At 43.5% G+C, this 23,033-nt stretch overlaps 2 protein-coding genes across 9 annotated transcripts in view; one reads left to right on the top strand and one right to left on the bottom strand.

Moving 5' to 3' along the window:
- TMEM266 (transmembrane protein 266) overlaps positions 1-6,648 on the bottom strand; it is a 102,521-nt gene extending 95,873 nt beyond the window's left edge. For 4 of the 5 annotated variants that reach the window (XM_038766916.1, XM_038766918.1, XM_038766914.1 and 1 more), the window contains exon 1: positions 6,530-6,648. The gene's annotated coding sequence lies outside the window, so the exon portion shown is untranslated. Of the gene's footprint in view, positions 1-4,580; positions 4,602-6,529 lie in introns of those variants that run through there. The other variant, XM_038766915.1, reaches the window with a different exon arrangement.
- NRG4 (neuregulin 4) overlaps positions 1-23,033 on the top strand; it is a 146,782-nt gene that overhangs the window by 47,838 nt on the left and 75,911 nt on the right. Inside the window, exon 1 of one of the 4 annotated variants that reach the window (XM_038766926.1) lies at positions 6,899-7,042. The exons of 1 other annotated variant lie outside the window; for it this stretch is intronic. The gene's annotated coding sequence lies outside the window, so the exon portion shown is untranslated. Of the gene's footprint in view, positions 1-6,898; positions 7,082-23,033 lie in introns of those variants that run through there. 2 more of the 4 variants (XM_038766929.1, XM_038766930.1) reach the window with 2 other exon arrangements.

Below are 23,033 nucleotides of genomic sequence, written 5' to 3'. Positions count from 1 at the left end.
CTACAGGCAGTCTAAAATCTCAACCTACTTTTTAAACGTTAATTTGTTCATTCCCCTGATTTCCTGCTAGGGTAATGACCTTTTAAAAATGGTATTGCTAAGCACTTACTGTGTGCCAAGCACTGTACTAAGCGCTGGGATAGATACAAGCTAATCACATTGGACTCCCAGGTCCCTATTCGATACACTAGGACACACTGCTTCTCTAGCTAGAGTTGACTAGAGTAATTCTGTGAAAAGAATGTTCATTTTGTGAGGGGTGGTTGAACATTTATCAGTTTGCAAATGTTTTCCCATATTTTAATGAGTAATACAAAGGACTTGTTGATAAGAACTTTAACTGCTCAGTGTTTAAAAGATAGATTCGTTAACCTTTAAATCAGAATTTGTTTTTCATTTTAATGTAATATGGAGACACTGATTTTACTATATCAACTTTTCTTGAATTTAAACATTCCATGACTGTCTTGAAAACCTAAAGGCAATAAAGGTTGGAGGACTGGTTGGCGAAATTGACTCAGCTAAAGTTTTGGCATTCAGGTGAAGGAAAGTATAAATACAAAAGAGTGTATAGACTACAAAATAATAACAATAATAATGGCATTTAAGTGCTTACTTTGTGCCCAGCACTGTTCTAAGCGCTGAGGTGGATTCAGGGTAATCAGGGGCTCACAGTCTTAATCCTCATTTGACAGATGAGGTAACTGCTGCCCAGAGAAGTGAAGTGACTTGCCTAAGATCGCACAGCAGACAACCAAGGTACAATCATATTTTAATATTGCTTTGTTTTACTGAATCCTGGGGCTAGGGCAGGAGAATCTGACTTTGCCCTATTCTGTAGTTTTCTTTAAAATCAGAAAGAGTGTTTGGAACATGTAGCATCACTAATGGAAAGGAGAGAAGACTGAATCAGAAAAACATATCCCACAGGCAGAAATTAGTGACATAGAGGAAGAGCCTTATAAATTCTGAATTTTCTCTTAAAAGTACCACATGGTTTAGGTGATAAGGCAGTCTTTTAAAATTTTCTCTTCTATATGCTGAAATGTACACCATTTATGAAAAATGCATTTTGATGACCTTAAGGCATACGTGCTAAAAATTGGAAGTGGCACGTGATTTGGAGAGGTGCTTGGTGGTCCTAACATCCTAAACTACTGAACATCCTGAACTGGATTGGAACACAGCCTGAGAACCCTTAATGCTGAAGATGTTTGCCATTATTATTATCTATAGCATTTATTGAGCTCCTAATGGTGGTTGAGCACTGTACTAGGTGTGGGAAGCATAATTAATAGTGGTATTTAAGTGTTTATGGTATTTACTGCACACTTACTGTATGCACTGTTCTAAGCACTTGGGAGAGTACAAGAGAAATCAGACACATTAATATGAATAAATAATTTATAATATGTAATTTAAAGATATGTACATAAGTGCTATGGGTTGGGAATGGGGCAGATATCAAATGTCCAAAGTTAATAGATCCAAGTACATAGATGACACAGAGATACAGAAGGGAGAGTGGGGAAAAGAGGGTTTAATCAGGGAAAGCATCATGGAGAAGACAGGACCTTGATTGTGCTTTGAAGATGGTGAGAGTGACAGCCTGGAGTATATGGAGGGGGGAGGGAGTTCCAGGCTAGGGTAAGGATATTAATCAATCAATCAATCGTATTTATTGAGCGCTTACTGTGTGCAGAGCACTGTACTAAGCGCTTGGGAAGTACAAGTTGGCAACATATAGAGACAGTCCCTACCCAACAGTGGGCTCACAGTCTAAAAGGATATGGGAAAAGGGTTGGTGGTGAGATAGACGTGATCGGGGCACAGTGTGCAGACTGTGCTGTAGTACATTAGTGAGGTGAGGTAGGACGGGGCAAACTGATTGAATGCTTTAAAGCTGATGGTAAGGAATTTCTGTTTGACACAGAGGTGGATGGGCAGACTTAGAGGCTCCTGGGGAGACACTGAACTGAACGTTTTTATTGATAAATGGTCTGTGCAGCAGAGTGAAGTATGGAGTGGGGAGAGACAGAAGGCCAGGAGGTCAGCGAGGAGGCATTAGTCAAGGCAGATAGGATAAGTGCTTGAATCTGCATGGTAGCAAGTTGGATGGAGAGCAAAGAGCTGATTTTAGTGATGTGAAGGTAGAACTGACACTTCACTTACAGGTTGATTTTGTGGGTGGAATGACAGAGATGTTGAGGACGACATCAAAGTTTACAGGCTTGTGAGATAGGAAGGATAGTGGTGCTGTCTACAGTGATGGGAAAAACAAGGATTTGGGTGGGAAGATGAGTTCACTTTGAGACATATTTAAGGGGTTGGCAGGACATTCAGGTAGAAATGTCTTAAAGGCAGTAGGAAATGTGAGACTGCAGGGAAGGAAAGAGGTCAGGGCCAGAGATGAAGATTTGGGAATCATCTGCATAGAGGTGGTAATTGAAGCCTGAGTTCTCCAAGGGAGTGGTGTAGAAGGGTACCTAGAACTCAGCCTTGATGGACCCTTACTTTCAGAGGTTGGGAGGCAGAGGAGGAGTCAGTAAAAGAGACTGAGAAAGAGTGGTTCTTTCATTCAATCATATTGAGTGCTTACTGTGTGCACAGCACTGCACTAAGTGCTTGGGAGAGTACAGTACACCAATAAACTGACACATTCCCTACCCACAACAAGCTTCCAGTCTAGAGGCGTCAGAGAGATTGGAGGAGTTAGAGTTAGGAGTTAGTGATAGGAGTCCAAGAGAGGAAAGTGTCAGTAAATCCAAGGTTGGATACAGTTTCAAGAGAAGCGGGTGGTCTGCAATGTTAAAGGTGGCTGAGAGGTCTAGGAGGATTAGGATGGCATAAAGGCCATCAGATACGGTGAGAAGAAGTTCCCTCGTTACCTTAGAGAAAGCTGTTTCTGTAGAGTGAAAGGGTCAGAAGCCAGATTGGAGGGGATCTAGGAGAGAATTGGAAGATAGAAAGTGGAGACAGTGGGTATAAGCAACTCTCTCGAGAAGTTTGGAGAGGAATGTTAGGAAGGAGATGGGGCGATAACTGGAGGGAGTTGTGGGGTCAAGGGAGAGTTTTTTTAGGATGGGGGAACATGAGCATGTAAGAAAGCAATGGGAAAAAGGCATTGGAGAGTTGAACAGTTGAGGACAGCAGTCAAGGAGGGAAGAAGAGAAGAGATGAGTGTTTTAAAAAGTTATGAAGGGTTGGGGTCAGAAGCACATATGGAGGGGGTAGATTGAGAGAGGAGGAGAGAGATTTTACTATGTGCCAAGCACTGTACTAAGCACAAGATAATCAGGTCCCACATGGGTCTCAGTCTGTAGGAGGAAGAATAGATATTGAATCCTCATTTTGCAGACGACGAGACTGAGGCATAGAGAAGAGTAGAGAAGCAGCGTGGCTCAGTGGAAAGAGCATGGGCTTTGGAGTCAGAGGTCATAGGTTCAAATTCCAGCTCCGCCACTTGTCAGCTGTGTGACATCGGGCAAGTCACTTAACTTCTCTATGCCTTTGTTACCTCATCTGTAAAATGGGGATTAAGGCTGTGAGCCCCACATGGGACAACCTGATCACCTTGTAACCTCCCCAGTCCTTAGAACAGTGCTTTGCACATAGTAAGTGCTTAATAAATGCCATCATTATTGTTATTATTAAGTTAAGTGATTTGCCCAAGGTCACACAGCAGGCAAGTGGAGGTGTGGAATTAGAACCTAGGTCCAGCAAACAGAAATAAAAAAGTGGTCCCTGCACTCAGTGACCTAATGGGGGAGAAATATAGGCATAAAAAGCCAAATATATAATTATTAAGAATAAGCTAACAGGTGTGGGATGAGAAACATGTGATTAAATAACAGATATATGCCTAAGTGCTAATGGGGGTAGCATGACCTCATTAGCTGTATGTACTTTACCTTAGGCACTATAACTCTTAATACTGCATCTCACTTTGAGAAGGAAGACATCAGCACAGAATCAATCTCTTTCTGAGAGTTGCATCAAGTGGAAATTTGGACTAAGCAGATTAAAAAGAGGCTCTGCAGAAAAACCATTTTGGGATTCAATGGATGTTCTCTCTTCTTTCCTTTTAGTTAACGGATGAGTTTCTGAAAGAGGTTGTGGAATCTCCTTCCTCAGAGACCTTTAAGAACATGAGAGATGCCTATCTCTCTGGGGAGGGTAAGATGCAGTTTGGCCTAGAGGATAGGGAATGGAATAGATGACCTCTAAGATCCTTTAAGCTTGGATTCTCAAATTGGAAAAGGAGCGTAGTGCTGCTGGTTTAAACTCCAACTGCCCTTTAGAAATCAAACCGGTTTCTATCTTTTCACCTCTTGCATCATCCCCAGAACTGAAGCTTCTCTAATCAAAATTCGAACTGGGCACAGTCCCTATGTCTTCTATGGTAAAGTTACATAACTTCTGTATTTTGTTCCTTATCTAATACCTTCCAGGAGTTTGGGACTACAATTCATTTTTCTAACACAAGTAACTTTGAAATAATTCCCCAAAGCAAAGCAAACCTCATAATTGCTAGAACAAGTAGGACATTAGCTGCAATCTAATAGGTATATAATACGCACCCTATTTGCTTCTTGAACTTTCCATCCTGGGTTTCCAGGTTGGCTCTACAGGAATTGTTGCTCCTTAAGTGAGAATTGGAAACTTACTTTCTCGGGATTGGGTCAAGGCCTAGTTAAACACTTGAATTACAAGATATTTTACGAAGGAGTAGGGGGAGAGGAAAAAACATCTATCTCAGTTGAATACTCAAAGATCTGAGGAGTACAAAGAATTACATAAACATACTCAAAGTGGATTAAGGTCAAAAGCAGGATCCTTCTTTTGGCCTGGCTAATGCATTCAGCACCCACAATGCTGCTTTTTTAAATCCTTTACATGACATAGAACCTGTGTCTGATCTGGAGGGGAAGAAGGGGGAGAAAATGGTCAGTACAAAGGTCGCAAAATGGACAATAACTTAGTACTTCCATTCAGAGTCTATTTTGGATACTGATTTCTTAGAAAATAAAATATCAAAGTCTCAACCATGTAGATGTAATTGTTTTTAGGAGAGGGGTAAACTGGGGCCCATTTTGCAGGATAGCGATAATGTAGAAAAAACTTTGTGATCTATCTTTGTAACTCCAGAGTTTCTCTGTGACAGGCAGTGGTGTCTACAAAATAGGAGCACTGGGGTGGGAATCAAAACACCTGGAATTCTGGTTCTAGCCTTGACGTGACCTATGGGATTGTAGACACCTCTTTATACCTCCAACCTTACTTTAAAATGGTGAAAATATCTATCTCACACCCAGTGTTGTAGTGAAACGTAATTAGAATGGGAACCACACTGTTAAGCCAAGCTAAAAAAACGATAAACTATGCATCACAATATTTTGTGACGTGTATTCCTACACTCTGCTATTTTCTCACACCACAAAACCAGCTAGTAAAGAAATGGCAGAATGATATTATGCAACCCCCCCGGCTCCCGGCCATAAAACTAGGTACGGCATGCCACTTTCCAAACCATTGCTGTTATTAATTGGGATGTCAGCATAGTATGGATTAAAAATAAACTGTAAGGATGTCAACCATTACGATTTGATGTTTTGGATTTAGTGGTTAAATAGAGGGTGTAATTTCAAAAAGCATCACCCCGAGGGGATATTACAGAATATATGGATTTCACACAGGAAAACAGTGTTAATGAGGGCAGATTTCAGGGCCTGTCTGAATTTCGATCTGGTGATGGTGGTGGGAACAAGGTAAATTCCGATTTCCCCGGTTGCGGGGTCAGATTTCCAACAGGTGGAAAATTCTCAGTCATCTACTAGATGCCAGCTCTTTAATGAGTTTCAAAGTATTTATTTCCCCCTGAAGTCTCAGGAATTCAGTCTGAGGCCTCTACTGAGCAATAATGGAGAGCAATTCTTCTAGTTTAAGGATTCTGACAAATCAGAGGATTGGGAAACTCAATCTTTTTAGTTTGCCTCTGGTAACTAAATTGAACGCCGGCCTGCCGGGTGAAAGCTCTCCATCCTACACAGGCAGACACCACACCGTGCTGGGGGCAGCATTTTTTCTTTCTTTCTTCCCTACTGAATAAGCAAACAGGGGAAATCTCCTGGGAAACGGTCACAACCAGGCGTTTCCAAACTGACCCCCACATCTCAAGAGGGGAGGATTTCAACTTCAACGCAAGCTTTGAAAGATGGCAAAGGGGAGACCATCCGCTCTACCGCAGCGGGCTTTTCCCAACCACCCCCGACCCCCTTCCTTAGTTTGCATGTTTTATTAATAAATGCAAGATGGCACACGATGGGAAATAACCGAAGGACGTGAAGCTGCGGCTGGACTCGGGCAGTGGCAAAAAATCAAGACCTTGTAAAAGGGGATGCCTGGGTGGGCTCGGCCGTGGGGATTGCATCCCTTCCGTGGGGAGGCCAGCTCTTGATGGGTGGGGGTGATGGGTGAAGGTCAGCCGGAATCCCCCCTCCCTCCCGGCCAGCTGGCCCCATGCACGCACCTTGCAGATCTCCTCGGAGGCTGGCGAAGGAATTGGGGGGCGGTGGGTGGAGGGAAGAGGGGTCTTGCAGCTGGGTTTAAAGGGCCATGCCTGCTGGCCGGGATGCTGATGATGCTGTGCGATCTGCAGCGATGGCTTGAGCTCCCGGGTCTCCCCTTCCTCCCCTCCCCCATCCCCTCCAAATCCTCCCCCCCCCCCCCCCCCCCGCCCACCTCATCTCGGCCGCGCGCACGGGGAGGGAGGGGCGCCCGGCTGCAGTGGCAACGCCCCCCCCCGTTGTCAAGGAAACCGTTGCCCCGGTCACCTCCCCAGCAACGACCTCGGGGATGCGATGGGGTGGAGGACCAGCGGACGTGCCCCTTTTGGATAGGGGCTGGGGAAGAGAAGCAGTGCTAAGGGGGTTGGGGGATTGTGGTCACCTGCTTTTACTTTTAACACATCCACAGGTGGAAAACCGCCCACCCCCAGTCCTCTGGCCAAAGTTTGGTCCCCCTCAGTGCTTCGACTCAACAGGTGGTGTCTCCGGCCTATGTACGCCACGAATCGTGCCTGGTTTCCTTCCCTTCCCCACAGCACCTGTATATATGTATACATGTTTGTACATATTTATTCTATTTATTTTATTTGCTTTATATGTTTTGGTGTCTGTCTCCCCTTTCTAGACTGTGAGGCCGCTGTTGGGTAGGGGCCGTCTCTATATGTTGCCAATTTGTACTTCCCAAGCGCTTAGTACAGTGCTCTGCACATAGTAAGTGCTCAATAAATACGATTGATGATGATGATGATGATATTTATTCTATTTATTTTATTTGCTTTATATGTTTTGTTGTCTGTCTCCCCTTTCTAGACTGTGAGGCCGCTGTTGGGTAGGGGCCGTCTCTATATGTTGCCAACTTGTACTTCCCAAGCGGTTAGTACAGTGCTCTGCACACAGTAAGCGCTCAATAAATAAGATTGAATGAATGAATGAATGGTTTGTTTTTCCTGAATCTGGGTTTTTTTATTGTTGTTGTTGCTGTGGTCATCATCTGGAGATTTTTGCTTGGGTCGGTTCTTATGAGGCAAGCCTAATTCATTTGTTCATTCGGTCGTATTTATTGAACACTTACTGTGGACGAAGCACCGTGCTAAGCACATGGGAGAGTGCACTATAACAACAAATGGACACATTCCTGCCCACAACAAGCTCACGGTCTAGAAGGACGAGCTCGCTGGCTCTGGGACGTTGAACCACATAGGTGGCACGAACTCTGAGGAAGCAGTAGGCCCGTTTCCAAGGCTGCTCGCCATGCGGTCAGGTTGATCTGACCACGGTGATCTGACCGCCCTTCAATTCCACATCCAGTGGGGTGGCCTAGGAGACTCCAGAGCAAAGGTGGAATGGAGTTCCGGCGTGGGGAAGGCAAACTACAGCTCTCCCAAGGATCTGTTCCGGGGATAACCTCCTGAATCGCAGTCAGAAAGCAATCACACAGGCTAAAAGTCTTCTTTCCAGTGAATCCGAATGACTGGTTTCAAGGCAAATTGTTGTAGTTTTTTGTGATGGCAACCACCAGTGACTGACCCCCAGTTGGATCTTTTTATGGTATTTGTTGAGTGCCAGGTACTGTACTTAAGTGTTGGGGTAGATGCAAGCTAATCCAGATGGACACAGCTCGTGTCCCACATGGGGCTCATAGTCTTAATCCCCATTTTACAGATGAGGTAACTGAGGCCCAGAGAAGTTAAGTGACTTGACCAAGGTGCCACAGCAGACAGGTGGCGGAGCCAGGATTAGAGCTAATGTGGTTCTGATTCCCAGGCCCGTGCTCTATCCACCAGGTGACACTGCTTCTCAAAGCAGAGTGAAAATGCTCAAGCCATTAAGCAGAAACTGGAATCTGCTCAAATCCACTTTACTATTATTATTACAGTATTTTGGACTTTTGTGAACTCAGTAACAATCTCACCTCCTCTCTTTGGCATCACTGCTTACCCATTGTGTTCAGGGCCACTCACTTTCCTCAGTTTGATCAGGGAGAAGACTCGAGTCCTCATTTTTAATATCCCTGGTCAGAGTGTTGTCCGCAGGGAACTTTTTCCTTGACAGTACGCTTAACTTTAATTAAAATGGAAAACCCCTACTTTTACCGGGCTGGTAGGACAGACTGGCATAATTGCACTCTAAGTTTTGCCATTACAGGGGGAGTTGGAACTTCACCCTCATTGATCTGCAGCATTTGGATTGAGATGAAGTGCTGCATAAAAGAAATGTTTCCTTAGAACTTCCATTTAGAACTGGAATTTAAATATTGCACAAGAACAGCAGATACTTTGGGGGGATGCAACTTCTCATCCCGTTGGATATCTGTTACTCTGACAGACAAGTGGCAGAGCCAGGATTAGAACCCATGGCCTTCTGACTCCCACTATGCCATACTGCTTCACTTCTCTGGGCCTCAGTTACCCCATCTGTAAAATGGGGAATCAGACTGTGAGCCTCAAGAGGGACAGGGACTGTGTCCAACCTGATTTGCTTGTATCCACCCCAGCGCTTAGTACAGTGCTTGGCACATAGTAAGTGCTTAACTAACACCACAATTATTATTATTATTATCAATCCTATCCTTGGGACACATGTGCATAGGTATATTTTTATTTATGTACTTATCTGTGCGTTCACTTTTTTTGTTCAACTTTCATGTTGATGAGTTTGTACTTGTTCCTGCTTTATGCTCCCAAACTCATCTTCTCATGGTGCCTTATTCTTGACACATCCTTCCTTTCAAATCCACCAGAACTCAGCTCGCCACATCTTCAAAAATCTCCTGAAATTCCACTTCAGCAAGGAGAGTTTGCCCAGCCTTCCTATTTCAACACTTCTACCCCCATCTTACATAGCTATGCAATATATTATACTTCTTTTTAAGGTATTTGTCTAAGCACTTACTATGTGTCAAACACTGAACTAAGCGCTGCGGTAGATACAAGTGGATTAGGTTGGACAGAGTTCCTGTCCTGCATGGTGCAGGAGGAGTCGAAGTAGGAGGAAGAACAGGAGAACTGAGGCACAGAGAAGTTAAATGACTTGCCCAACATCAGACAGCAAGCCTTTGGCAGAGCGAGGATTAGAACCCAGGTCTTCTGACTCTTAGGCCTGTGTTATTTCCACTAGGCCACGCTGCTTACATGGGAAGCAGCATGGCTTAGTGGAAAGAGCCTGGGCTTGGGAGTCAGAGGTCATGGGTTCTAATTCCGACTCCGTCACTTGTCAGCTGTGGGACTTTGGGCGAGTCACTTCATTTCCCTGTGCCTCAGTTCCCTCATCTGTAAAATGGGGATTAAGTCTGTGAGCCCCACGTGGGACAACCTGCTGACCTTGTATCTAACCCAGCGCTTAGAAGAGTGCTTGGCACATAGCGCTTAAATACCATCGTTATTATTAACGTGCATCTCCCCCTGTAAACTGTAAGCTTGTTGTGGGCAGGGAACATGTCTACCAACTTTGTTGTATTGTACCCTCCCAAGAGCTTAGTACAGTTCTCTGCACACAGTAAGTACTCAAATACCATGATGACAATGATCTTAATATTTTTACACACATTGTTTTACACACTCTTTGTCCTCCTATTTGTAGGAAGATTGTAAACAAGATTGTATTTAGGTTGTTCTCACCATCTAGACTATAAGCTCCTTGTGGGCAGGGAATGTGTCTGTTATATTGTACTCTCCATATGCTTAGTACAGTGCTCTGCATGCAGTAAGTGCTCCATAGATATTATTGATTGTAAATGAGATTGTAGCTAGATTGCAGATTCCTTCTGGACAGGGGTCTTGTCTTCCGTTGTACCATCCAAGTGCTTAGTTCAGTGTTTTGAGCACAGTGAATGCTCAGTAAATACTACTGCCTCTTCATTCTCCAGCCTTCACTGTCCCTTCACTCTTGCCCGTTAGATTCTAAACTCTGGACTGTAAGCTCCTTGTGGGCAGGGAATATGTCTATCAACTCGGTTTCACTGTACTCTCCAAAAGTGCTTAGTCCAGTGCTCTGCACTCAGTAAGTACTCAATAAATACCATCGATTGATTAAATTCCTTGTTGGAAGGGAAGATGACTCTTGCTAGTGTTGTCTTCTTCCAAATGCTCAATAAATAATAATAATAATGGCATTTGTTAAGCAATTACTGTGTACCAAGCACTGTTCTAAGCACTGGGGGGATGCAAGGTAATCAGGTTGTCCCACATGGGGCTCACAGTTTTAATCCCCATTTTCCAGGTGAGGGAACTGAGGCACAGAGAAGTTAAGTAACTTGCCCAAAGTCACACAGCCGACAAGTGGGATTAGAACCCATGACCTCTGACTCCCAACCCCACGCTCTCTCCCCTGAGCCATGTTGCTTCTCCATGCGATCAATTGACCTGATCCGTCTTTTCAGCCACACTTGCACATATGTAGAGGACCTTACTGTCATTAGCCTCCTCTTCAGAAATGAAGGAAAGCTATGTATAGCAATGGCATTAGATTTCTAATTTTGCATAATTCTAGTGAGGTGGGGTTTGTGTACACTGAAATTTTCTTTTTCGGCAGAGCATTTTTTTTAAAGTAATTATTATGAAAACTGTGTCATTTCATATGTGCCAGATTTATGTAATAGTGCATGCATGAGAAAGGCAGCCTGAGTTTGTACCCAGATGCAAGATTATGGGATAGCAGATTAGCGATTACACAGAATGTTCCGTGCATGCTTGAAAAAGCTTATAGCAGCAGAGTCTGAGATTATCGCTCTCATGTAAGGAGAAACATGTTCTAAATACAATATGAGTTGCAGAAGCCAAAATTACAGAGGTTCTGCATTGAAACTATCTGAAATTAGTAAGGGGACTAAATTATTTATTTGTATCTCTTCTTTTATTTAGGTATTTACAGGGGTTCCAAACAGTAAAATGTTCAGTCACTTGAATTTAAAAAAAAAAAAAAAACCCTTTTGAAAATACTTTACCTCTTGCGATTACCAAACGTTTCAGGGTTTGTGTGAGATTTTGAATCCTAAATGCACAATTTCAAAGTTCCAGAGGCTAATTAGGTCATTTTATAAACACTTGTCTATGTTTGGGGGGGGGGGGTGTTAATGGTATTTTTATTGGTATTTTTACAATGTAGGCTCTGTACTAAGAGCTGGGGTTGATATAAGATAAATTGGCTGGACACAGTCCCTGGCCCGCTTGGAGTTCACAGTCTTAATCCCCATTTTACAAATGAGGTAACTGAAGCACAGAGAAGTGAAGTGACTTGCCCAAGGACACACAGTCAAGTGGGGAACCGGCATTAGAACCCAGGTCCTTCTGAGTCCCAGGTTGTATGTTGTTAGAAGCTAATTTTGAGATATACTTATGAAGGCATACTTGGTATTTCATTCAAGGAAAAGGGAAGTATGATTTTTTTCATTTGCTATTAAGGGACTTAGTGAAACAAGATATAAATTGAAGACAAAAATAATAATGATAATTGTGGCATTTGTTAAGCACTTATATGCCAAACACTGTACTAAGCCCTAGGATGATGATAATGATAATAATAATAATTATGGCATTTATTGAGTGCTTACTAAATATGCCAGGCGCTGTTCTAAGCGCTGGGGTAGATACAAGATAATCAGGTTGGACACAGTCCCTGTCCCACACAGGGCTTAAAGTCTTAATCCCCATTTTACAGATGATGAAACAGAGAGGCACAGAGGAGTGAAGTGACACAAGATAATCAGGTCCCACATGTGGCTCACAGTCTAAGAAGGAAGGAGAATAGGTACGGAATCCCCATTTTGCAGATGAGGCAAATGAGGCAAAAACTACACTAGAGAAAATTAGTTTGACTATAGGAAAAGTGAAAATAGATTTTTGGGAAGTCAAATACAGTGATTTCCACAGTGCCCAAGCTCAGATATTGAAATGATCATATAGTTGCAGTGTAGGGACAATGCAGAATGATGAGAAGCAACATGGCTCAGTGGAAAGAGCAAGGGCTTGGGAGTCAGAGATCATGGGTTCTAATCCCAGCTCCACTATTTATCCAGCTGTGTGACTTTGGGCAAGTCACTTAACTCCTCTGGGCCTCAGTTCCCTCATCTGTAAAATGGGGATTAAGACTGTGAGCTCCATGTGGGACAACCTGATTACCTTGTATTCCCCCCCTCCCACCCACTGCCAGTGCTCAGAATAGTACTTGGCACATAGTAAACACTTAACAAATACCATCATTATTATTCAGAGATGAAATCATGGTCAACTTTTCTAGGCTCTGTTATCACCAGAGAAACACATCCAAATTTAAGGTAGAGTATTAGCTCCCGTCAAAATGCAGATTTGGAAATGGTTGCTTCCTTCTGAGCCTACCAGAGTGAAGAAAAACACAGTGTCATTGAATTGGGAAGGGAGAATGAGTGGCTTTGATGGTTTTTACTTCTGGATTATAGGTGTTCTTTTCAGCTGGGTCTCAGGGCAGGCTTGTTCCTGTCTAACTTTCTTACTCAATCACCTTGCCCCCTCCTACCTCACCTCGCTACCCTCCTACTACAACCCAGTTCACACATTTCACTCCTTTAGTGCTAACTTTCTCACTGTACCGTGATCTCATTTATCTCACTGCTGACCTCTCACCCATGTCCTGCCTCTAACCTGGAATGCCCTCCCTCTTCATTTCTGACAGACAATTCCTCTCCCCTCTTCAAAGCCTGTTGAAGGCACATCTCCTCCAAGAGGACTTCCCAGACTAAACCCACCTTTACTCTTCTCCCACTCCCTTCGGAATTGCCCTGCCTTGCATCCTTTATTCATCCCCACCCCCAGCCCCAAAGCACCTCAGTATATATCCATAGTTTATATTAATGTCTTTCTCCCCCTGTAGACTGTAAACTCATTGTTGGCAAGGAATATGTTGGTTTATTGTTATATTGTATACTCCCAAGCACTTAGTACAGTGCTCTGCATACAGTAAGTGCTCAGTAAATACGATTAACTGTCTGAGCAAAATCATTGCTCATTATTGACGTGGGACACTATTGATGTGGGATGCTCATTCCCTCTCTTTTAGAATGTGAGCCCTGTGTGAGCCAGGGACTGTGACTTATTTGATTAGTGTGTACCTGTCCCAGTGCTAAGCACACTGCTTGGTGCATAGTAGTGTTTAACAAACACCGTTATTATAGGGTGGACTTGTGGTGCATTATGAGGGATTTAGTTAGACTGTGAGAAAAGTCACATCTCTAGAGTGTCTTACCTACTTAGTCTCTCAACTCCCCACACTATAACCCTCTCTACAACTGTTGCTTCACTTCCACACTCACCTAAGCACTTGGGTACACTCATCCCACCTTGCATTAATGTACATATATTTATATTTCACTGCTTCCTTTCCCTTCATTCATCCCCTGTCCCAGCCCCACAGCACTGACATCCATATCTGTAATTTATTTATATTAATGCCTGTCTCCCCTTCTAGAACATGATCTCGTTGTGGGCAGGGAATGTGTCTGTTTATTGTTAGATTTTACACTCTCAAGCGCTTAGTACAGTGCTCTGCAAATACATTAAGCAGTCAATAAATACAGCTGAATGAATGAAAATGAATGAATCCTACCTGTAGTGTATTGCGGTCTCTGTCTCTGCTAGATTGAAAGCTCCTTGAAGTCAGGAATCATATTTACTATTCTGTTGTACCCTCCCAAGTGCCTAGTACAGTGCTAATATAATAATTATGGTATTTTTAATAGCTTACAATCTGTCAAGCACTGTTCTAAGTGCTGGAGATAGATACAAGTCAACCAGGTCGGAGCTCACTAAATTGAATTGATAAGTGTCAAATATTGTAACAATTCAAGAGACTTGTGACTTCTCTTTTTCAGTCATTAAAATCACTCTGCCTGGGACAGTTTAGAGGTAGAGTTAACTTACTCAAGTTCCTGTTAGGCATAAGGTGCAGTGACACATGGCTCATTAGAAAGGGACAGCCTGAGGTTGTAGTTGGTAGGGAAAACAAAGTTGTGAGAGGTTTTCTTAGGTGTATTTAGCCATTGACTGTTATGAGGCATTGAGACCTTCCTTCCTTGGGGAAGCATTTAGCAATTCCCCTAACAATTAGCCAACTATTTCCCAAGTGACTCTCAGAAACTAAGACAATGGATCTGTCAAGGTTTTTAGTCTTGATATAGCCACATAAGCAAAGGCATATCATGATAACAGTGGTATTTGTTAAGCGCTTACTATATACTACTAAGCGTGGGGGTAGATACCAGATGATCAGGTCCCACATGGGGCTTACAGTCCAAGTAGGAGGGAGAACAGATATTGAATTCCCATTTTGCAGTGGAGAGAACTGAGGCACAAAGAGCTTGTGATTTCCCTAAGGTCACATAGCAGGTAAGTGGCGGAGCCCAGGATTAGAACCCAAGTCCTCTTACTCCCAGGCCCATGCTATTTCCACTAGGCCATGCTCCTTCTCAGATCCATTATTCGGTCCATCCATCCCAGGATTCTTCCTCTGATAGTGGCATTAAAGAGCAGGGAAATAATGAGGTGGTTTCCTTCTTTGGCGAGCATTTGCCTGGGTAAGTTACACTTTCTAACATCCCTTGTAGGAAATCTGTGGTGAGTCCAAATCCACTACCATCAGCGCTGGGTTAATAATTCAGGGGCTCACAGGGTTTAAACCCTCCAGGTCCTGGGTTTACAGGGGCTTTGATAATCAGATCCTCTCCCAACCTTATGAACATAGCTGCTGCTTGGAACATTAAAACGATGGTGTGATTTTTTTCTTCTTCTTCTTCTTTTTTTTTTTTTTGTTTTAAATAGAGGCCGTCAGGCAGCTCCTGTTGGCATTTCTGGCTTTTGAAGGGGACCCTGTCCTTTAAATTGCAAGGAATGGGGCCACATGAGAGAGGAAACTGCATCTGGTATATCTCACCGCCAACCGCTTTCCTATATCCTTCCCCTAGCCTGGCACTCCCTCCCCCTCCATATACGCCAGTCTACCACTCTCTACACCTTCAAGGCATTACTAAGGTCATATCTCCTCGAAAAGGCCTTCCCCAATTAAGCCCTCTTTTCTCCGGCTCGCTCTCCCTTCTGCATCATTTATACACTTCATTCTGTGACCTTTGGACATTTCTTTGCCCCAACCCCACGACACTTATGTACCTCTCTTTAAATTATATTTTATAAATTAATTATTCATAAAAATGTCTGTCCTGCCCTCTAGACTGTAAACTCATTATGGGTAGGGAATGTATCTGCTAATTCTGGGGTCTTGTATACTCCTGAGCGCTTAGTACTGTGCTCTGTTTGTAGTGAGCGCTCAGTAAATATGTGTGAGGGCCCAGAAGATCCTTTGAAACTTGTGTTGCCTGAATCTTCTCCCCCTTCTTAACCCAGCCATGGGAGTGTTAGAGGCAGCATGGCGTCGTGGATAGAGCATAGGCCCTGGGAGTCAAAAGGTCATGGGTTCTAATCCTGACTCTGCCACTTGTCTGCTGTGACCTTGGGCAAGTCACTTCACTTGTCTGTGTCTCATTTACCTCATCTGCAAAATGGGACTCAAGACTGTGAGCCCCACGTGGGACAGGGACTTTGTCAATCCGATTTCCTTGTATTCACCCCAGCACTTAGTACAGAGCCTGGCTCAAAGTAAGCGCTTAACAAATACCATAATTAGTATTATTATTATTAGTGATGAACATCAATAGATCAATTAACATAATCACCTTGTTTCCCACGGCCCCACCCCTGTCTCTTCATCTGGGATGCAGGAGGGGAAATCCTGCTGATTTCTTAGCTGGGAGATGTCATTAAGGTGATAGGGAATAGAAAGAGGAAAAGTGTGTTTATTGAAGTGGTGTAGAGATGACACTTGTGTGGATTTGCTTGGCCATGTGTTGACTCATGAGGTGCCACCCTGCTGAACTTTAGGGTGTCACTTTGAAGTAAGGTGGTCCATTCCCCGCAATTTTGGGAAGTACAAATTACAGGGAGAAGTATGGAGAGGGATGGGGATAGAAAAATGCATCCCACAGGGTCACTTTGGGGGTAGGCCTGACTCTGGATTCCTGCTTCCTCTTTCCTCCCTCCTTCCTGCTTCGCCTCACCAAGCAAAAGACTTCCTAGCCTCGTCTACCCACAGCTCTTTTACCTCTCTGCCACTACCTTTGCCGATGGACTGTTGGGGTGCGTGCTCCTCTAGACAGGCCAGACCAGGCCCCAGCATCTCTTAATGCAGCCATGAATGCCACAGAACAGATTGGACAGTAATAGTAATAATAATAATCATGGTATTTGTTAAGCGCTTACCATGTGCCAGGCACTGTACTAAGCACTGGCAAGCAAATCAAGTTGGACACAGTCCTTGTCCCATGTGGGGCTCACAGTCTCAATCCCCATTTTGCAGATGAGGTTACTGAGGCACAGTGAAGTGACTTGTCCAAGATCATAAAGCAAACAAGTGGCGGGGCTGGGATTAGAATTTTGACTTTCAGGCCTGTGGTCTATCCATTACACCATGCTGTTTCTCAGTACTACAATACTTCAGCCCTGTGAGCTTTAATTTTATTCTAAAGCCTGCTAACAGGCAGCTACTACACTCCTCATGACTGGAAGCTCCTTGTGGAACAGGGACTGTGTCCAACCCGATTATCTTATATCTACCCTAGCGCTTAGAACAGTGCCCAGCACATAATAAGTGCTTAACAAATACTACAGTTATTATTAGTATTAGACCATAACCTCACTGTGGGCAGGAAACGTGTCTGTTAATAGTGCTGTGCTGTTCTCTCCCAAGTGCTTACTACAGTTCTCTGCACAAAGCAAGTTTCAATAAATAGGCTTGATTGATTAACCCTATCATCTCCCAGTGGAGAATGGAAAATGACTACCTCAAGATTTTGGGCTCATAGCCGGTTGAATTGGAAGAGTTTCAACGTCAGTCAGTCGTATTTATTGAGTGCTTGCTGTGTGCCAATCACTGTACTAAGCCCTTGGGGGAGTACAATATAACAATATGGCAAGTTCATTGCCTGCCCACGAGGAGCTTACAATCTAGAGGGAGAGTCAGACATTAATAGAAATAAATAGATTACAGGTATGTTCATAAGTGCTGGGAGGGGAGATGAATGAAGTGAGCAAGTCATGGTGATGCAGAAGGGAGTGGGAGAGGAGGAAAGGAGGGTTAAATCTGTGTCCTTGCCCTGTGTTGCATCCTACACTTTCATGAGTAGAACAAATTGAACAGGGCTGGCCCTATTATTAGGCCATTGGTGATGGGGAATGAATGAGTCAGGGCACCCCCATTTCCGACCCAACTAGCCAAGACATCTTAATGAACTTCTCGGAGCAGCCAATTTACTAAACAGTTTCCAGAGTCCAGATCTGCATGGTTTTATAAAGTCTTTGGAAACTACATAGGAATTTTTGTGCTCCTTTCTGCATTTCTGTGTGCTGCAGAGAACATGTCCATTTTGCCAAGCCAGGGTCTGAAACCACAATGTGATTCCAAGAACATGTGTTTCAACAATATTCTTCGGTCTAGCCTGCAAGCTCCTTGAGGGCACAGATCATCTATGCCTACTCCTTTGTACTGTACAGTCCTAAGTGCTTAGTATAGTGCTCTGCACACAGTAAGCACTCAATAAAGTGGCATGCCCTAGTAGAAAAAGCACGGCCCTGGGGGTCAGAAGACTTGGGTTCTAATTCTGGCTTTGTCAAATGCTTGTGGCCTAACCTTGGGCAAGTCACTTAACTTCTCTGTGCCTCAGTTCTCCTGTTCTTCCTCCTACTGAGACTGTGAGCTTCATGGGGGACAGGGACTGTAACCAACCTGATGCAAGCGATACTCCAGCGCTTAGAAAACATAGGAAGTGCTTAAACAAATGCCAGTTAAAAAAGTAAAGTGATTGAGACTGTGAATTCCATTTTGGACAAGGACCATGTCCAATATGACTATCCTGAATCTACCCCAGAGCTTAGTACAGTGCTTGGCACACAGTAAGTGCTTCACAAATGCCGCAATGAATGAACGAGTGAATAGAATGATTAAGCCAGTCCAGAAGGACTCTGGCTAGGATCTTGCCAGCAGCGAACATCAGGGAGTTGCCTTGATAGTTGATTTTTTACTTTTCTTCTTGAAGATGATAATGATAGAAGCAGTTGAGAAACTGCTTGTATAAATATTTAAGAAATATTTCAGCAAATTCCATGCTTGCATCAGCTGTTTGCACCTTGCCATTTTCCATGGTTCTGACAGCCAGGATGACTTCATTTAGTTGTATTTATCAAGCACTTACTGTGTGCAAAGCACTGTATTACGTGCTGGGGACTTAATAGTTGAAACAAATGCCAGGTCTTCACATGTTGGTAGGTTTTCTGTGTTTTGCATGACTTGATCTTTGCTAGTATGTGTATTTAGTGGAATATGGAAGTATTCCTGCCATCTTTTCAGGATTCCATCCTTGTTTGAGGTAATGCTGAGAGTTATCTTCATTGTATAGAGTTCCTATGATGGCATTAAAAGAGCTTTTTAGCTTCTCTAGTGTATAGAAGTTCTTGATTTGTAGTCTTAGTTATTTCTTGTTTGTGTCTCACAATTTGGTGTACATATTTGTTGTCTTAATAGTGGTGGTTATTAAGTGCTTTCTATGTGCCAGGCACTGTGATAAGCCCTGGGGTGGATACAAGCAAATCAAGTTGGACTCAGTGTCTGTCCCACAAGGGGCTCACAGTCCTAATCCCCATTATACAGACGAAGTAACTAAGGCCCAGAGAAGTGAAGTGACTTGCCCAAGGTCACACAGCAGACAATTGGTGCAGCCCGGATTAGAACCCAGGTCCTTCTGATTCCCTGGCTTGAGCTCTCTCCACTAGACCGCAGTGCTTCTCTTGATTTGATTTGAGGTGCAAGACTCTCTTTTGTCTATTAGTATAGTATTTTCTTAACTGCAAGTAGTATTTTTGTTCCTGAGTCATTTTCAACAAACCAATTTTGGGGGTTCCAACTGGCCATGCCCTACGTCTTGACAGCTGCAAGGTAGAGAACTCATCAGTGAGAAATGCCTTTTTGCATTTTAGATGTTTAGGTTGTTTGGAGAACTTTCTTAAAAAAAATACTGTTGAAGTGCTTACTATGAATCAGGCACTGTACCAAGTGCTGGGGTAGATACAAGATAATCAGGTTGAATGCAGCCCCTGTTCCAAATAGGGCTCATAGTCTTAATCCCTAGTTTACAGATGAGGTAACTGAGGCACAGAGAAGTGAAGTCGAGCAGCAGAAAAGTGGTGGAGCTGGGATTAGAACACAGCTCCTCTGATTCCCAGGCCTGTGCTCTATCCATTAAGCCACACTGTTTCCCAAGGCCTCTTGGAAAAAAAGGTGTATCATGCTGCTTCTTAGAAGCAGCCTGGCCTAGTGACAAGAGCAGGTGCTTGGGAGTCAGAGGGCATGGGTTCTAATCCCGGCTCCGCCACTTGTCTGCTGTGTGACCTTGGTCAAATCACTGCACTTCTCTGTTCCTCAGTTACCTCATCTGTAAAATGTGGATTAGGACTGTGAGCTCCACAAAGGATGACCTGATTACCTTGCATCTACCCCAGTGTTTAGGACAGTGCTTGGCACATAGTAAGTGCTTAACAAATAACATCATTATTATTGCTATTATTATTAGTCTCCCCTCCTCCTTTTAAGCTTCTTCTTTCCCACTCCTCTCCTGCTCCACCCCAATCCTCTCCCATTCCACCCCCATCATCTTCCACCTAGCCCTTTCTCTTCCTAGAGCAAATCCAGTCTGATCCTGTCTCTCATTCTAAGAGACATTCTTTCCATAGCCTTCCCTGTCCACTCCTCTTCTTGGCTCATCTCCAAGCCATTACTTTCCCTAAACAGTTCCTGCTGGCTATGTTCAACCAGTGAACCTTAGCCTCAGGAGGTGTGTTCTTGTGTTCAGGCAAGAAGTCAAGAGTCTGGGTAGCCTGGACATTAGAATTCCTTTATAATTTGACGTATATATAGGTATTTGTCTTATTCATCAGTCAGCCCGGCCTGTAAATTGTTCCTGGCTCAGCTTTTAGAGTGAAAATATTCAAGTAGAAACTTTTATGCGGCTCTCCGTATGTGGATTCACACCAACTGTATTTGCCAGAAGCCTTGATATGGAACTCCGCCCACCTCCAGATTTGTTGGGTTATATCTGTCAAGACAAACTTAGCATTTTACAGAAAAAAACTTTGCTGTCCTTTTAGTGAAAAGAGATGAAATTGCTTTTCTTCAGATAAGCGAAGAAAGTAGAATGCATCCTATGCAATTTTTCAGTGATCCACTTGTTTTCTGTTTTTGGCCCTCCACTGTAGATGGGGCTTGCTGAATCAATCAATCATATTTTTAGAGAGCCTGCTGGGTGCAGAGCACTGTATTAAGTGCTTGGGAGAGTACGGTATAATAGAGATGGAAAACATGTTCCCTCCTGACAACAAACTTACAATCTAGAAGGGGAGACAGACATTAATATAAGTAAATGATGTATAATATACAATGCATAGATGTGTAAGATGGTGCAGAATTGTTGAGATGATAGGTCAAATCAGAACCTCCAAATATTGGCTTACAAAAATGTTAAAAGATACTATGTCATGTGGGTGTAATGGAAAGCTCTTGATCAGGGTTGTTTTTGTGCAATGCAGTGACCAAACTAAGCAAAATGAGATTAGTAGTAATAATAACAATGGTACTTGTTAAGCGCTTACTCTGTGCCGAGCACTGTTCTAAGCACTGGGGTAGATACAAGTTAATTGGGTTGGACAAAGTCCCTGTCACACATGAAGCTCACACCCTTAATTCCCATTTTACAAATGTGAAGTGACTTGCCCAAGATCACACAGCAGACACGTGGCGGAGGCAAGATTAGAACCCAGGTCCTTCTGACTCCCAGGCCTGTGCCCTATCTACTAAGCCACTCTGTTTCTCCTAAAGATTGTTGCTTAAAGGCCATGCTTTACATAATTCCCTGCTTTATCCCTGGAGCCTCTGGGTAGGAAAAAGACACTTTCCTGGGCACTTTAAGAATGGTCAAACCAAATCTAGACCCCAGTTATTGGAATTAAAGGGAGTATCACAGTTGGCGGGGGAAAAAACGTCTCCATGCAAAGGGTCTACTTTCATCTGGGCTGGACCCCAAAGCGACAAATCACACCCTTTAATCTCATGGAGGTAGCTGAGCCATAGGGGCAATACCCTGGGGTCCTAAAGGGGCATCAGCTTGGAAGTATTTTAGCCGTTAGTAAAAAGGAGTTGGAGAATGCCACTGGTGCCCCTTGTAGGAGAGAGCGTGGGCCTGAGAGTTAGAAGCCCTGGGTTTTCATCCTGGTTCTGCCACTTGTCTGCTGTGCTCTTCCTCCCTTCAAGGCCCTATTGAGAGCTCACCTCCTCCAGGAGGCCTTCCCAGACTGAGCCCCTTCCTTCCTCTCCCCCTCGTCCCCCTCTCCATCCCCCCCTTCTTACCTGCTTCCCTTCCCCACAGCACCTGTATATATGTATATATGTTTGTACATATTTATTACTCTATTTATTTTACTTGTACATATCTATTCTATTTTATTTTGTTAGTATGTTTGGTTTTGTTCTCTGTCTTCCCCTTTAAGACTGTGAGCCCACTGTTGGGTAGGGACTGTCTCTATATGTTGCCAATTTGTACTTCCCAAGCACTTAGTACAGTGCTCTGCACATAGTAAGCACTCAATAAATACGATTGATGATGATGATGATGACCATGGGAAAATCACTTCACTTCTCTATGCCTCAGGTCCCTCATCTGCTACGTGGGGATGCAATACTTGTTCTCCCTCCCATTTAGACTGTGAACCAACCCCATGTGGGACCCGATTATCTTGTATCTACCCCAGGGCTTGGCATATAAAAAAAATTGAACAACTATTATTATTATTATTCCTGCACATCCAGAACCAGCACCATCTCTAGGAAAACAACCACAGCTGCAGCAACTGAAAACCAGTCCTAGACTGCTGTTATCCCCAGGATGGACCCAGGATTCTAAGGCCCATAACCAATTCTTTCAAAACATCATCAATCGTATTTATTGAGCGCTTACTGTGTGCAGAGCACTGTACTAAGCGCTTGGGAAGTACAAATTGGCAACATATAGAGACAGTCCCTACCCAACAGTGGGCTCACAGTCTAAAACATCTGCAGCTTCTAAGCAATGATCTTTTATGGTCCAACTATTTGGTAATGCAAGACTGTGTCTTTTCCCCCCTTGAAAAACTTTGAATCCCTCTTTTATACTAAGTGAAATTACCATTGATCTTAAGCATAGATGACTCTTCTTGATTTTCCAAGATGTTACTACTGCTTGCAAAGTCCTCCTCAGGTGTATAAATGTGGCTAAGACCAATATGAGACCACATTGTTTGCACTTCATTGTCATCAATGGCATTTATCGAGTGCTTATTGTGAGCAAAGTACTGTACTAAGCAGCTGGGA

Source organism: Tachyglossus aculeatus, chromosome 26 (assembly GCF_015852505.1).
Source record: "Tachyglossus aculeatus isolate mTacAcu1 chromosome 26, mTacAcu1.pri, whole genome shotgun sequence".
In the NCBI taxonomy this organism is placed as follows: domain Eukaryota; kingdom Metazoa; phylum Chordata; class Mammalia; order Monotremata; family Tachyglossidae; genus Tachyglossus; species Tachyglossus aculeatus.
This window is presented reverse-complemented; position numbering and strand designations above follow the sequence as displayed.